Source organism: Ciconia boyciana, chromosome 3, assembly GCF_034638445.1.
Source record: "Ciconia boyciana chromosome 3, ASM3463844v1, whole genome shotgun sequence".
Lineage (NCBI taxonomy): Eukaryota > Metazoa > Chordata > Aves > Ciconiiformes > Ciconiidae > Ciconia > Ciconia boyciana.
This window is the reverse complement of record NC_132936.1, coordinates 34,224,988-34,242,113: the sequence shown is the minus strand read 5'-3', so window position 1 is coordinate 34,242,113 and position 17,126 is coordinate 34,224,988.

The following is a 17,126-nucleotide window of genomic DNA, read 5'->3' as shown; positions in this document are numbered from 1 at the left end:
CCCAAATAAACATAGCAAAAATCTTAAATCATAGCTTGAAACTACTCATACCTGTGTCCCAACTACAATAAGCCATGTTATTGAGCTGGCTCATACAGAATGGTAAGGTTGCCAAGGCTGTCTGACCTGCTCTCTGCTTTGATCCATGGTTTATTGGATGTTGCAGATGACTGAATGTGGACAGTGGTGGTTCAAGAGTAGGTGGCTCATGCAAAACATAAGCATGGAGTACTTGCGTACTTTGTTCCACAGGAGATAACGTAGAAGATGGCTACTATCTGATCATTCGCAGTTTATGAAACAATAACAGTATTTAAGATGTGCTCATCTGTAGAGAGAAGTAGTCTTCTGCATAAAAATTAATTCATTTCCCCTTCTGTGTGTGAGATATCAATCCTACAGGGACAGGCTGTTCTCTGGAAAAAAAGCAGCGTTAGGTTAATTGCCAGAATATCAAGGCAGTCGAGATTTTTGTGGTCAGAGTTCTCCTTTGTTCACCTCACCTGTCCCTAGTGCAAGATCAAATTCAGGACAGGCAGTAGAAAATACGATCTCCACGAGTTCTGCCAAATTTTACTTTGCAGCACTGTTTTGATGAAATTGCTAAATGATTTTTTTTAAATGAAAAATAATCAAACTTGAAGGATGTGGTTTAGAGCTAAATCATGATACATAGGCATGGACGTAGGCTATACACAAGAGAAGAAGAATACAAATATCTTGTCTTATACCTGCTTTATCAGATTAAAGACTCTGTACAGGGCGTGGTCCCAGTAACCATTCCTTTGCTTGAAGTAGCTGGAGAGAGGAGCGTTTAGCCCAGTATTACTGCAACACCTCGTGTATCGTCTTTGTCAAGCTCTGTTTTTATGTTTTCTGAGTGGATGCAAGCCTGTTCTGGTCACGCTCCAAGCTGACCAAAACCTAAGTGATGGTTAGTGTAGCAGCAAGCATAAGCTAATACACCCACTTGGGGGTTTATTGGCTAGGGTTTGGCACTACGCTAACCTGGACAGTTGGCTTTTGGTTAACTTTGAATAAGTTCACGTCTCCCCAGAAGGTACCATCAACTGCACCAGCAGTACAGATACGATGTCAGGGCTGTCAGAAGGAATAGTAAATGGTTACTGTGGTTAATTCACCTCAGCTGTTCTCAGGAATATAATGTAATAAATTGCTGGCACTTAACAAAGAGCATTATCCTATATATGTTCTATCGCTCATCACCAGACTAGCTGGGCACCTTCCAACAGTGCATTAAGCAGTGTGACTACCATCTGGTCTGCATGATTTGTTCTGTCTCACCCACTCCTTGGTAGCATGCTCTATATTCCTGTCTTGTGAAAAAGTATCTGGTTTTCAAAAACATGCATGTGCTGTTATGCCTTTCCAGTTGAAGCAGGGCTGGGAATGAGGAACTGTGCCTTGCATATGGATTGACAACACTTGGATTGATGACACTTGATAATCCTGAGGCTGTGTGGAGCTTGCTCTGCAGTTCAAATGGTGGCAGCTCAGGCAAAGCACTGGTACTAGCAGTCAGGGCTACATGCTTTTCTTCCAGCTAGCTGACCCAGTCAACGCTCCTCAGAAACCTGTATGATTTCCACATGTAACCTGGACAGCAGGTAGGCCTCTTGTAAGGACAGTGCCCCTTTCTCATAAGAAGGTGGGATGACAGGTCAGGGATGGGGTAGACCCAACTTTTGAAGAAACTAGAGAGCTGGGGATGAAACAGTTGTTTCCATTCTCTCTCTGTCTCGCCCCCACCTTCAGTCATGTTCTTTATCTGGAACCAGGACAAGACACTGTTGCAGCTGATGTAAGAAGTTCCTGGTGTTGCACAGGGCTACCTAAGTTTTTAATAGGCTTGCATGTCCCCTGACCTTTGTGAATATTGAGAAACTGCCCTTTATAATGGCTTTAACATTTAACAGCTTTTATAATTACAAATATAGTTGAAAGATGCTGAACTTCAGGGGGATACCGACAGCAGGATGGGAAGTTGTGTGCCACTGCCCTGCACTGCTGCTGGAAAAGAGTCTCTCATCCAAATGGCTGTGACCTGGATATCAAAGAAGGAAAACTAGAGGTCTGTTGCCAAGAAACTGAGTGTCCTTGGCATGTAGCAAAGCGGCAACTGAGTTTTAATTATCTAATTAAAGTGTCACATCCCGTTATTTTATTTCATTTAGAAAGCCAGTTGTGGATGTTGTCCTGTTGCTTTCTTACTACTCTGTAGAAAGGGTCCCTGACTCAAGCGCGTAGCCGCAATGGTCGTACATATCAAAGCCAAGATGTTAACAAAAGCAGGAGAAGGGTGATCGTTGACTTTGCTCATATATAGTTGTGTGCAGATTTTCCTTCTTAATCTTTGCAAGTTATAAGTAATTAAAAATTGTTCTGTAGGACATCAGTGTTTGGAAATATGGGTTTATTTTTTTGCAGTGTTCTACTTTGTCCTACATTTTAGCTCTTGTGTCTCTGGGGTGGTTTTCATTGACTTTGAAATCTATCTTGGCAAAGTTTAATAGCACTCGCTGTTTTGCTTGTTTCTCTTCTGGTCTGCTTTTCCTTTGATATGCTCTGATAAATATTTGCTTGGTTACATCAGTATAAATGAAAAGCACAGTCACTGAAGTCCGTGATTACACTAGAGGAAGTGAAATCAGACATGGGCTCGCCTGTCCGAAGCCAGTAGCTCTGTGAGTATTGAAACAGCCCCTGCTAACGAGGGAGAGGAAAGAGAGAGGATGGAGAGCCTGCTGCTGGGAGCCACTGGGTGAGACAGGACGCTGGTCTCTGGCAGTGTCAAGGTGAAGATGATGCCCAGGGAAATAGTTAAATATGCACACTGGGAAATAAATAAGTGTCAAATGATTCACATAAAAGAATCTTAAGATCACCCAGATAGGGTGAGCAAGGAGTCCTTTTGTTTTAGACGGGTAAACCATGAAGGGGAGAATCTCATTTTCCTTTCCACTGCACTCCTTACTCTCGGTTTATTGGGAGCATGTAGGTACCCTGCAGCCTTTGTGTAAATGAGCTTTGCCAGACCTGCTCACATGTGCTTTAACTTCAATTATTTTTAACGTTCTTGCCTTTCGGCCTTTAAAATTCTCTTTGGTTGGAGTGAGACTCGTTTTCTCGTGGTTCCTCCCTAAGTCCTTCTCTGCTGAGGACAGGATGGGTTACGATGCAGTCTGCGTGGGCTTTAGCCCTCCAGCCCTGCACTTTTGACCCTTTACTGCTAGGGCTTTACTACAACTTAAGCTATGTAAATGCATGGTAGCATGCAGCTTATTAAATACGCAGCTGCTTCCAGACTTAATGGCTCTGCCTGGTCCTGCCTGCTTAGCGGCATAGCAGGCTGCGTGCTTAGCAACCCAGGCTGCTGTGAGTGCGTCACCCCTGTGCACCGCTTTCCCTACTGTCTCCCCACTGAATATAGTGAATATTTCCAGCTTTTTCTGATGGTACCCAAAACCTTGTCTAGGTTTGGGTGTAGCTACCACCTGCCAGCTGCAGCCTGTGATAACAACCATATTACAACAGCACCATGAGGGCTGACTAATACAGGAGACAAAACCCAGGGCCATTAGAGGTGCTGGACTCATTTCTGCAAGTACTAATGACTGTAAAATATACATACCAGTAAATGTAGAGCCTATTGGTTTAGCACTTGCTTTTTCTTAGCAATTTCCAAATGTCCACTCCTAAGCAGTTTCTAGAATAATTAACAAATTGCTTCTCTTTTGGGCTGGAAAAGTGCACGACTTGCTGGGACGGGGGTATCTGCGTCTTCTGTACGTGGAACTCATTTGCTCCATGGAAGAGGGATACAGCCAGTATTTCTCTCCTTTCCTGTATTATAGAAGATAACTTGTGGTGGTGTTGGTTGGTTGATTTTTTTTGTTTGTTTAATTGGTTTTGTTTTATAAAAGCTGAAAAAGGTTATTGTGGCTTCACTCAGGCATTTTTACCTCTCTTGTCTCACCTCAGGTAACCCTGAGATCGTTGGGAATGAGTGCGGCTCAGCTAAGCCTCTAGTGAGATATCCACTCAGAAATGATGATATTAGGGAAAATGAGTGGCACATGAAACCCAGCACGTTTACCAGTATTTTAAGCCAGAAGGAATCACAATTATTACCTAGTCTTACTTCCTAAATAAACAGGCCATAGGTCCTTCTCTCTGTTATTTCTGTGTTAAGCAAATAACTTCTGTTGAGGTATGGTCTATTCCTGCCACGAACAGAATGAAAATGAGGACACTCTCTGAGAGAAAACACCTGAACCATTTTTTAAATAATTCTGTTTTAACACATTTAAGAAAAAAGAAGAAGAAGAAGAAAAAAAAGATGTTATCATGGCAGATACCCTGGTGGCTTCTGTGCTGCCACCAGGCTGTGCTTGAAGTCTCCGTGGCGTGAGGGCATCTGCTAGAAAATAGACCTGAAATTTCAGATCCAAAGATACACGGTATGTATTTTCCTGGAGACAAACCTCCAGAAATCCTGCATCTAATGGTAATATTTATATAACAATTCAGGTCTTCAGAGAAGCACACAGAAGCTGTGAACTGATCTGCGCAGCTCTTCAGTGGAGTTTATTATATTTGAACTGTTTTATCTCTGGCAAGCATGCAGGGAGATTAAACAACTACTCTGGGGCCACCAAATGCATCTGAGGCAGGGCCAAGATTAGAATATTGATTTCTGGCCTCCGCAGTCCCAGGCTTAGTTCACTACATTATGTTGTTTTTACAGATAACGTTTAGACAAATAGAACTTGACATGAGAAAAGCTCAGTAGCCTCTCAGTAAATTGAGCAGGGCTTTAGCTGTTCAATTCCTGTGATTTGTGCATGCCTCACGCTTGGTCCTGGTAATCTCAGTAGCTATTGTATATTTACAGTGAAACCCACTTCCAGCCTGAAGCATACTAGACTTTTTTTTTTCTCTTGGAGTAGAAATAAGCCTAATTATGATACATTTTCTTCTTGTCAGACTGAGATCTGCAAATACGTTACTTCAAAGAAATTCTGCTTCAATACTCTTTAAAAAAAACCCACATTGGTGGAGATTCTCAGTCCTAACCAATGGTAGCTTGTTGCTCTTTCTAATTCCTTGTTTGAGTAAGAAGTCAGAAAAATGGAAAAAGTCCCATGGACCCGAAGTTCAAATCCAAGTACTTTTAATGAAATCACCACATCACCTGAGGATACTTGGTTTCTGATATCTGAATGCCAAAGAAAAGGCAAGTATGTACTTGAAAGCTGAAATAATTCCACACAGAGAATAATTCAGGTATATTTGTAGTAGAAAACTGGTCTCCCAATATCTGCAGTGTTGTAAGAATATTGCCATTGCTACAACCCAGGAAACCTCCAAACTACCTGAGCTTGCTGGGATGTAGACCAGAACCTTTTTTCCACATTTCTGAACTCCAGGTATCTCACCTGCAGCTAATAAGGACCTTGCTTACTCGTACGGAGCCTGCTTGAAGTTTGGCAGACCTACAAAAGCTGTACTGGCATTTCAAACACGTCAAGTTATCTAACAGCCTTCTCCACCCTTCTTTGTTACTTGATGCAGTAGCACGATGTCATTTGTCAGAGCGCCAAAACTGGAGACATGCTGAATATGTGAATACCAAGGAAGTGGTTTCCTTAGCAATAACAGGCATGTGAAAGTCAAAACTTCCTTTCCTCCTCATGTGACCTTTTTCAAAGCAATTCAGCCCGGGGACAATAGGAGTGAATTCCAAGCACCCGCAGCGTTCCTGCACTGCCGGGCAAGGATCTGCCAAACAGACAACTTATCTTACCTTTTTATTAAGGTAACATTGTATTTCTCTGTAGATGTTCTCCACTAGGGATTTGGTGCGTTTATGTGTACAGCATAGTGTTTTCTGAAAGCAAAATTGCCTAATGCCACAGAAACAAATATATAGAAGACTGCTAAGTAATTTTCTTGCCATTGTGGACCAAAATTTTGTTATGCGTAAAATCCAAAGTTTTTCTGTCAGGAGGAAATAAGGGCATAAAAACTCTTATCAGCTTGTTTTAATAGCTGGACCTCCTTGATGATACTTGGCCCATTTTACATAAGGTGAAAATCACCGGTCCTGATGAAAACCCCTAAGAAAAAAAAAGAGAGAGAGTGGAGACGACTTACTAAGGCAAATAAGAGGAAGATGACATTTATCTTACCCATCCTGCACACAAGTGCAGTATCAGTCCTCTGTTGCTATTCTTATCCTGAATATTTGGTACAGCCTTTCCTCATCCCTAAGGAGACAGCAGTGATAGCCAGCAGTACTTACACAAAGCCGCCTGTCCAAGAATCCTGAAGTATTTTCTAAAAGCAGCTACTACATTTAAACCTGAGCTTCCTACCAAGTTAGGGAACTATTCTCCCCATTTTTCCAGCTGGGGAGGCGATACAGCAGACAGTTGTCAAAAGGGCAGAGAAAATTCCTGTTGGAGCTGGAAATGGTCATTCAGCATCCTTTCTGTATTGCAACAAGTGAGAGACAGGCTTGGATTTCAGAAGCTCAAGGAAAGCTCTAGCCTTACAGTTCTCCCTGGCTTCGGTGTTTCTGTGCCGCCCATACACAGCCCCTTGCTAGCTGCCTTGCTCCCCACCGATGGGGCCTGCGTTCAAGTCCCTGGTAATTAACAGAGAAGGGATTCTCCGGTTCTCAGGGACCACTGATTGTCATCTTGCGTTTAGTCACACGTGCTGTGGTTTGGGGTTTTTCCCCCAATTTCAGCATTTAGTCTTAAACACTAGAGGACCAGAAATTTTCAGAAATAAACTATGCAATGTGAATAGCTGAGTTTAGAGCCAGTCCCGACAGGCAGGAGAAGAAATTTGACAGGAGACAGTTCCTCTGCAGCTTTCTGTGACTCTGGGGAAGGGATGTGGAATGGATTCGGAGCCTTAGTGTCTGGAGGAAAATAAGCAAGCCATCTGCTCCTGCAGGTGCTGGCACATTGGTGCTTTGTGCCAGTCACACTAAGGTACAACTTATTGTCTAGCCAAGCATTCATGTTCAACAGAGTGTGTAAGCACCTGTGGTGAGTTGTCATACAAAATCCCAGTCCACTCTTGGCAAAATATCATACCAAGCATGTCCACGTTTAATGCCAGGAGTCTTCTGGATACAAGACATCTGCCCCGCACAGGGAATGAGGAGCAGGAGAACCAGGACCGTGCTTGCCGTGAGGGAGCGAGTGAGCAGCGGCCGGGTCACGGCCGCAGCGGCACCACTGCAGCGTGGTGCAACGTGGAGGTGGGCTTTCTGCCAACAGGAGGCTTAGCAAGTGATGCCATAAGCCCAAAGTACAACATTACAGAGGCTGTGTGAAGTAGGTACAGACTTGGGACAGCGGTGGAGCTGAAACCAAAGACAACCAAGAGCTCCTAGCCAGTGCCTTGGCATAAGAAAGAAGGACTCAGAAAAAGGCCCCTGCCTTTTTTTCTGGCGTGGCAGAAAAGGGTCAGAGAAAAGGTGTAGGAGAGCCCAGAAAATGCTCTTCAGCAGAGGAGACAGCAACAGGCTGCCCACAAGTCCCCCTCCAATTGTAACTATACATCCCATAAACTATTGCAGTACCAAACAATGCTGATATTATTAGATGCCAGTGCCTGAATGCGTATTTCAGGATTTATTGAGCTATCTCCATGTTGCTGCTCTGTGTGCAGCACTTTCCAATGCCCCTGTCAAGTGCGGGGCCTGTGGGAGGCCAGGGGCAAGGGCTGCCGCTGGCTCTGCGGGACTGGCAAGGCGCTGGGAGATGCTGAGTTGGAAGTGAGCAAGGTGAGGTTGTGTTGGGGACAGGGTTCTCGGGAGCCGTGGGAGGACACGGGCGCTCCCCTCCCAGCAGGGTCAGAGCAGAGCAGAGGTCCCCCCAGCCCACAGCCTGCTGCACACCGGGGGATATCTCCATGGCCAGGCTGGGGATTTAGGGAGGTACAGATCAGCGAGGGGAAAAAGCAGCTTTGGCCAACACTTCAGCTCCCTCAGACACTGCTGGCCCACCACCATCCGTGTGTCCTGATGTCTGCACACGAAACATTCAAATGCATTTCAAAGGCTAGGGGTCTGCAGCGGGCTGGCCGTGAGGACCAAGGTCGTGCTGCACACTAACAACCCCAGACTCTGGGAGGAAGCACAGACTGGTGCAAAAACACACCAGCAGCAAAAAAATGTGGAAGGCGTGAGAGGGGTGTGCCTGGGGCTTGGAGTCGTGGAGGAGCAGAGCTGGCGAGGGAGACTGGCACCAAGCTGCCTGCCTCTGGCTACAGTGTTAACTGCTGGGGCTCAGGGAATCGTTTTCCTGTCAGGGACTAATTTGAACACGCGGGCTCAGTGCATTAGAATTACCCAACACAGAGCAGACTGCAAGATGTGTGTCACATGCTGCGGGACTAGGCAGTATTTCCAGCAATCCTGTAGAAGTGTCACAGGATGATGCTCTGAGCTACGTGTTACCAATTAATACTTTTTTCATTCCGTTTTCCTTTGTTCAGAGAGGCTTTATTTCTCTTTATGTGTCATTTAGCTTGATAAATCTATTTGAAAAATTACTTGACAAATGTTTAAGCAAAGATTCTTTCTAAGTATGTGTTGCTTTTGGAGCAAATCTGGCCAAATATCTTCTGATCTGTTCCTTCATAGGAGAGATAACACAGTCAGGATATGCCAGCTCCTCCTGCATAGTCCAGTTATATTTTTCCTTTGTTCTTGCATGTTTCAGTTTTACACTTGCTCCCACAGGTCATAATAAACCAAGATATAAAGAAAACATATTCAGCATATTTTGAAAAATAATAAGCTGTATCCTTTACAGGAAATGCAGATTGAGACATACTATGCAAACTTTTGTCATGTCCTTTAATCTCACTTAACAGGGACATAGTTCAGCCATGCTAGTTTCTTCAGAGCATGTGCTGATAGGATTTAATTAATAAATCAGATTTAAGATTCTGTGACTGCTAGAAAATGTTCAACAGCAAACTCATTTTGACCGAGCTGCTTTTCAACATATTATCCTTCTGCTGAAAGATCCCCCAATGAATCCAATACTTGTCTCAAGCACCGACAAGAGCAATGACCTATTATAAACAGCACTGCCTGGCAGTCAGAGCTTGTCATCATTAAGTTACTGCCACAGCAGCTCATTCCCAACCTTGCTGAATAAACACAGGTATTAAATCATTCCGCTGATGGAAAAAATGCAGATTCCATTCAAATCCATGTATTATGATGTTTCTAGAGTTCACTTTTTGAGTAGTGTCTTTTAACAAAACTCTGGCTTCCAGGAGATGGGAGTGCAAGCTAAGACAGTGCTATATGCCTTAGTACAGAAATTTTCCAGCTATTCCAGCACAACAGTGCTGTCAGTTTAGTGCACTTTTGAAACCCGCTATGAAATGACTATGAAAGTAATGAGTACCAAGCACATTGTTCTGGATCTGGAACAGCTGCTCTGGGTGAAACCCCCAGCGAAAGGAAACCTTCAGTGACGAAGAATGAGGGCAGGATGCAGAGACGAGGGTGGGATGCGGAGATGAGGGCAGGATGCGGAGATGAGGGTGGGATGTGGAGATGAGGGAGGGATGCAGTGATGAGGGTGGGTAAGGGTCTGAGCAGACACGCAGCTCAGATGAAGGCAGTCTTTCACCAAACACTGGTTGCATTCTTCCTCCCAAGACAGACACACAACCTTGCCTCTTCACGGTGGAGCTCTAGGCCCTTTAGTGTCTGAGAGCCATCAGATACCTACCTCATTGACTAAATCAAAAAACATCTCTGCAGAAAAGCAGCAGTGTGCTCCAGAACTTTTCTGATTATTAACTTGAAAACATGCAATTGCCCATAAAGCATATTTGCTGTTGTGGACAGCTGAAGGACACACAGAAATTCAGCATCTCTGCTATTGCAACTACTGAGACCTGAAAAACGGGTTCATTACCAGTTCTACAGGTGTAACAGGAGGATATGGTTCTCGTATCTTTGGTTTCATTTGTACTTGGTGCTTGTCACTCTATGAGGCAGATTTGTTCCTGTTTCTGGTTCATTCTTCCTTTGCTCCGATCTGTCTCGCAGGCAGTGTTTTGGAAGAACACCTGCCTCTCTAGTACCATTTTACATCAGCAGATCTCCAAGAACTTTACAAAAAGAAAAGAAATGGAAGGAATGAGGCAGATTTGGAGCAGTTGTCAGGGGCAGGCGGGCAAGGAAGTGCTGTGGATCAATGGATCTTCCTCGAGAGGAGCAGGTGGAAGAGTCGTCATGTGAAAACATGGTGTGGCAAGTCCTGGAGTGATACCCAAGCTCCCTAAATCCTCTGTGGCTGCTGCTACCACTGAAACCCACCAAGCAGACTTGTTCTTGTGCTAGTCCACCTACAAAGAATAAGCTACTGCTACAGGCAAACACACGCTGCTTCAAGTGGCTGTGATTTCTATTGGGAACCTAAAGGTTTCAGCCCTGATGTGCCAATGTCACACAGGTATCACTATGATGCTTCGGGGTTTTTCTCCTCCAATTTTTAAAAAAAAAACTACTTACAAAAGCTACATTAAAAGAAAGCCATAAAATCAAGCATTCACATGTTAGGAAATGTAAGAATTACAGTTACGCTCTTTAATTCAACTCTTTTTTGTCCCTGCACGATACAATCTTTAATTACATTCCACCAGCCAAACTGTAAGAAAAATGCTACTGCTTACTTTTACTGGTAATTTAGTGTAGAAAATAATATGCTAAACATGAATTACATGTTCAGTGATTTAATATTACCAAAGTAATAATGCAATAAAATATTGTGGTGTTACCTGTTTGCTCCCCATACTGTACTTACTGTATAAATGCTTTACTGAACAGCATGGAAAGCCTGGAGCTTGAAAGTACCTTTTGGCAAAAAAAGACTTTTAGTCGACGAGAAAAGTTATCTCAGACAAAAGCAAAGGATGGGGACTAATTGCTTTGCTTTCTTGCCCCAGACACTCAGCTAGAGAAGAGAAGCTTTACGAAACTCATATGATAAGTATGAACTGAGCAGCTTGTATTGCAAAACTGAATTTTTTGTTCATGCTGTTTGATGGCACCTCCCCAACGTACACAGGGCCTTGATCCTTAAAAGCTCATCATGCACAGCCTGTCTGTTAAAGTTACATGCATTTACCATCACAAGACTGTCCAAAAATGAGTAAATGCCAGTTCTTGCAATACAGGATTTCATGTTCTCCCCTCTTTTGTTTCTGTATTCACCTCTACTCCAAATTTTATATTGTTAGGAAATTATACTTTTAATATTTTCTGGTCTATTCCTGGTAGAAGGTGCAAGGAGCTATAGACATTTACTGTCCTCTTATGGTATTACAAACATAACTTGATTTGCATTTAAATAAATGTGTAAGAACTTGTACCAGGAGAACGGCTATCTGTGTCCTCAAGGACTTTTCTTAGAAATATTTCTAGTTATAACGTAATTGTTTGCCTCCGAGTGTTCGATTTTTTTGCTCTTTACTAATATCAAGTGGTACTAACTAAATTGTCCTGTTGTAAGATGACTTAAGGAAAAAATTCCTCTGATACCAGATAGGCAAAACTGGGCCTTTCATTCTTTAAATGATTCAAAGTCACGTTGCCCTTATTGTTGGCCTTCAGTACTAAAGATTTTCCTCATGCCTGGCTTCACTTTGACTTCATGGCTAAGGTTTCAGCTAATGATGCTATCAGACAATAGCGGAATGCAATTCAAAACAACTACTGGAAAAATCCCTACCCTCTTCCAAAGCTGCCAGGTTAGGACAAAAGAAGGGCTGTAATACCGTGACGCAAACGCAAGCATTGAAGCTATCAGGCCTATGCCTGTACATAGATTTCCTCACTACTCATTTAGGGTTTTGTTGTTTCAAATATAAGTTGCAAATGGTTTGATAACATGGCCTGAAAACAGACAGAGCTTCTGCATGTTTTGAGAATTGGATATGGTATTATTTTTTTTTAAAGTTTTTTCAACCACATCATTTCTTTGGAATTGCAAGTGATCTCTCAGTACATAGCACAACAGCTATACCAGAACAGGTTTTTGCTTCTCGTTCTGTGTAAACTCAGCTCATATAAAAAATACAAACACATAAGTCACCAAATGTGCATCCTAAGACTAAGCAATTAATATACACTGTGGTGCACCCCGAGCTACCTATCATCCTAGTTTGGAAGCCTTCCATCTGCTTTGCAAGCCTGGATTTTCTTCTTGTAAAAAAAAATGAGGAAGATGTATGAAAGGAAGTCAGAGAAGATCTAACTCCTTTACACATAAACAGTAAAAGTTGGGGAGGGAAGCAGAAAACTACCATTTTACAACTGAACTTTTACTCGGATGGGACACCCCTGCTGATATAACCTGTTGGCATAATTTTTACTAAGCCTTAGAAAAAGAACAATTGCTTTCATCATGTTCTTTCCTCAAATGGGAAAATTTAATATTATCATTGTTCAGCAGTGATATTCAGGAGGTGGGTATACTTGACAGATTTCTCTTTCAGGCACTGGATGATTAGTCCTGTCTGCATCTCTGTTGATGTTATTTATTATGGCAGGTATGTAAAGTAACCCTGAGCACTGGCAGAGGGGTCCTCTGAACTTTACCACCAAGCACAGCAACCTTCAATACCTAAGGACAGTGAGTTTGTGTTTGGCACCAGTGGGATGGCAGTCTCCTCTCCCTACATCCCCAGGCTAAGTGATATGCCAGGCAAAACAACATGTGATCTAAAGTGAATTGTTTGTGAAAATCCATTAAAAAAGAGCAATGAACAAGTACATAACTCATTAATGTGAGATCTGTTTAACAAGTGTGGCTCAGGGCAGACCTGAAGTTTGGTTCTACACCTTGAGAAGACTGTTGCACTGTACAACCAAGCTCACCAGTGGTAGCAAGCATATGCTGTCATGGTCAATACATCATATCCAGTCATTTTGTTAGGGAACTTTGGTCTTTTTTGTTAGCATATACTTTACAGACAATTTACTAAGCTGCATGGAATTAAACCATGGTATTAATAATTATGGAGAGAGAAGAGGGTAACTGGTAATACTGGGGATATTATGGGCAACCCTGTGAGGCACTAAATCAAACCATATCAGTCAAGAGGAATATTTTGTTATAGTTGAGATCTGAAGTCTAAATGTCACTTTTGACTAAATTGTAAAATAGTACTTTCTAAGCTGTGTTAATTTTACTTTGAAGTCCAGAGCAGCAAAAATGCAAGACAATATTCCAGTTGCTCTGGTCGTCTTTTTTGAAGGTTAAACACTACATACCGCTCCCTACCTGTAACTCACTGTGTGCATGGCAGAAGTACCCAACTGGACATCTGCTGCTATCCTCTTTACCAGCAAGGCCACTTTAAAAAGCTGTCTGCTGTGCTTTCAAAGAAACCCATCGCTGTGTTCCAGCGCTGAAGACAATAGTGGAGGGCAAAGATCTAACCCCTCTTGCCCAGATGTTATATATTCACATTACATCTCCTGCAGATAAGAAACTATCATTTAAATGAAGAAGAAAACAAATTTGGGAACAGGGTATTTTTCTGAATTATACTTTCAATCAGAAATGAAGTGGCAGAACTTCCCAATCTTAGTATTATTTATTAAGCAGGTTCATTATGGTTGTATCTATCCGCCAACCCACATCAGATCCTCTTGTGCTAGACATTATAAAACCAAGAGCGGTACTGAAAGTTGGACTATGCAGAAAATCATTTTGTACCACTGAAATGTGTTGCTTGGAGGAGTGCCTAACTTTGTAAGTTTTTCAGTACAAACATTTTTGGAGTAAGAAAAATGGCATAATATTAATTGCACCCAAAAGCTCAGACTATATAGGCCATGCTACTCAGAAATGGAACATCAGCCAGAACATGTTGCTTGTTTGAGACTGGAAACAGCCAAAGAAGAGGCAGAAACAAGCAGTTACAGCTGCAAGGGAAGGCTGAAAAATGCCAGCCTGAGAGATACTTGAGGACTGTTTATTTCTGGTAGAAAACAGACTGGAAGAAAGCTAGGAGTACTGAATAAATATCAAATAAGTTATGTTCTACAAGGAAGCAGAACTTTGTCAGTGCCACTCCCAACTCTACCCTTGACTTGGTTTTCTGGTGGAAATAATCTGTGAGGCCATGAGTACTGGCTCAAAAGGGATTTGAGCCACATTTCATGAGTTTGGATCAGAAGAGGCAAGAAGATATCACTGGTTTTGCCCTTAATGTTGCAGTGTGTTTGTCCTTCATTAAAAACTAAAACAAAACGCTTGTGCTTTTTTCTTCCTCCTAGCCTCCCACACAGCAGCCCTGCTGCAAATCAGATGGCACATAGGGCAGGTACCTCTTCTTTCCAAATGCCTTGTTTAATCTCCTCCTTCCCTTCTGTTCAGCTTCTCTTACAGTACAATAAACCCCAGGCTTTGTCCACCAGTCTGTGTGTATACATTAGGTCCACAACCTTGTTTGTAGTTCTGATGACCTCAGGGGAGAATATATCAACACTTTTTCATCTCACTACAGCAGTGAAAGTGAGTAAAACACAGTTGTTTTGTCTTTGAGCAATGGATTTGATGAGGAAGTTATTTGGTAATTAAAAAAAACCAACCACCCCAAGGACTCTGAATGGCTTCTCTTATTAATCACTACGAGGACACCATTGACTTAATGCGTTTGTGAGAAACATGCCCGTAACAAAGCAGACACAATGTTTTTTCCTAACTCAAAGAGCATTTCATTTGGCAGAGTCTAATAGCTTTCCCTCACAGATATTACAGTAATAAACTGTGACTGAAAAAAGTTAGTTAAATATAACCCCGCACATCTTAAATATATGATTGAACTTTATATGTTTACCAAGCTATTTTAAGTGTAAAACAGTAATGTTCAGCTCTTCCAGCAAGATTGGGCTAACCCAGCCTTCCGACGGATCCATCTGGGAGTGAAAGCCTGCTGAGAGCTCACCAGTGATGGAGTTACCAGACATCAGCCGAGCAGCAGTGCCCATCCCTGCTCTTAGCCCATGGCAAAAGTGAGATGCGATGCTAACATAAACCTCTTCCCCTGTGAAAGCAGCTTAGGAAATGTTTTTCTCACATTTGAAACAGTTTATGTTTCATGAGCAGGAACATGGCCAATTACCATGGCTCAATCAGTGGCAGCTCATAAAGGCGTTGCAAATCACCTATGTTTCTGCTGTGATCAACGGACATCTTATTTTACCCACGTATGGGGAAGTTGGACATGGCTATTGCAGCAGGGCTTTGTGGAGTATGGACCTGAGTGACTCCAAAGTTTTTGCTCTGCTGTTGAGATTTGGCTGAATCCTTAGGTAACTACTCCATGTATAAATACTAGATGTCATTGTTCCTTCAGCATCTCTTGTATCCTGCCCAACTTGAGCTGTGGGTTGTCGGTGGCAGGACTGTCCTTGGCTAGACGTTTGCACCACAGTAGAATGCCCAGGCTCTGTCCCGGGACTTGTGCCTGGCTGTGACAGAAATACAAGCCTTACAGACAATAATAATGCCTGAACTTCTGGGCTAAAACCCCCAGACACCAGAAAGGTATGAAGTCTGCTCAGTAGGTCAGATCTTCATTGAGAAACAGAAATGCTGCAAAAAATCTAAGCTAAGGCTACCTTTTGAGACACACAGGAGGGGATCCTGGCACCTGCTTATGCACTGATACTCAGCTCTCAAGAGAAAAGTCTGAGAAAGAAGGACCTTCACGGCACCACGTACATGAGAAAAATCCAAGTTCAGCAAAATCTATTTTTGTTAATTGTAATATTGATGACTCTTCATGGCCACAAGACGCAGTGCATGGCATATGAGCTAGAATTAGCCTCCATTGTTCTTATATCTATGGCATGGGACTCTTATGATGGCAATCCTCATCAAAGGGCAGGAGTCACAGAAGATGTTCTTCCCAGGCAGGGGGAAGTCCACGTCGGCTAGCCACCAGCGTGCTCTTACTGCCAGTGTTCAAACTCAGCAGCAAGCAACTGCAGACTACTTGTCTGCCACCACTAGTCACTAAAGATTGAGAGCAAATGTATAAGGAAAATGTAATGAAACAGGTCGAAGTAAGTGGGAAGTGGAATAAAACGCAACAGCGCTTTGCAAAAGGTAAATTTTGCGAGGCAAACCCTCTGTAAGAAGTAAGGTTCCTGAATAAGGAGAAGGCAGGAGATCCAGCATCACTAGACCTCGGTCAGCGTTTGGTACATGATTTCACAGAAAGCCGTTTACAGGGGTTGGTGAGGTGCTGCAGGGTGAGTAAGAAACTAGCTAAAGGGAGATGCCACAAAGGGAACGCTCCCCCACAGAAGGAAGCTCCAGAAGGATCAGGCATTACACTGACCTAAAGTTTAACAGGTTCATCCATGATCTCAGCACTAGATTACGGAGCGTACTGGTGAAATTTCCTGCTGGCAGGGCTGGGAGGGACAGCCAGGAGGAAGAAGGATCAGGAGAGCCTCAAGAAAGATTTGCCTGAACTTGAGGACTGGAATAACATGACAGAAGTTCAAGCAACAAAGTTATGTGTTTTGAGATTCAACAATAAATACACCCATTTTTGGGGTGTATAACTGGACTTACTGGGTTGGACTGAGTGGAGTATACTTGTGGGTCACCAAATGAGCATAACATAGTCATGGGAAAGGCAACGAGATCCCAGGACGGCAGCTTTCATCTCTGATTTATTGTTACTGCTTCCGCTCACTCCTTCGGTGTACATGAGACTTTGTGATCTTTACGCTCCAAAACTGATGGGAGGACTCGTCAGAGGAGGCTTTTGCCCGCGGCGGAGACAGGAACTCGAGACAACGCTTCTCAGCCTGTGAGGCTGCTCTGGTCTCTACCCACTTCTCTCTCCAGATCCAGGAGGATGTCACTCTGCTTTTTCGCAAGCCCTTTTTGCCTTCTACCCCTCCCACCTCACCAAAACAGCATCTGGGGAGGCGCGCGAGGCAGGGCTGCAGTGCCGGGGAGCTGACGGGGGCCAGCAGGCCCTGCGGGCCCGGGTGCCACCGGCCGGCCACGCCGCTGAGGTGACAC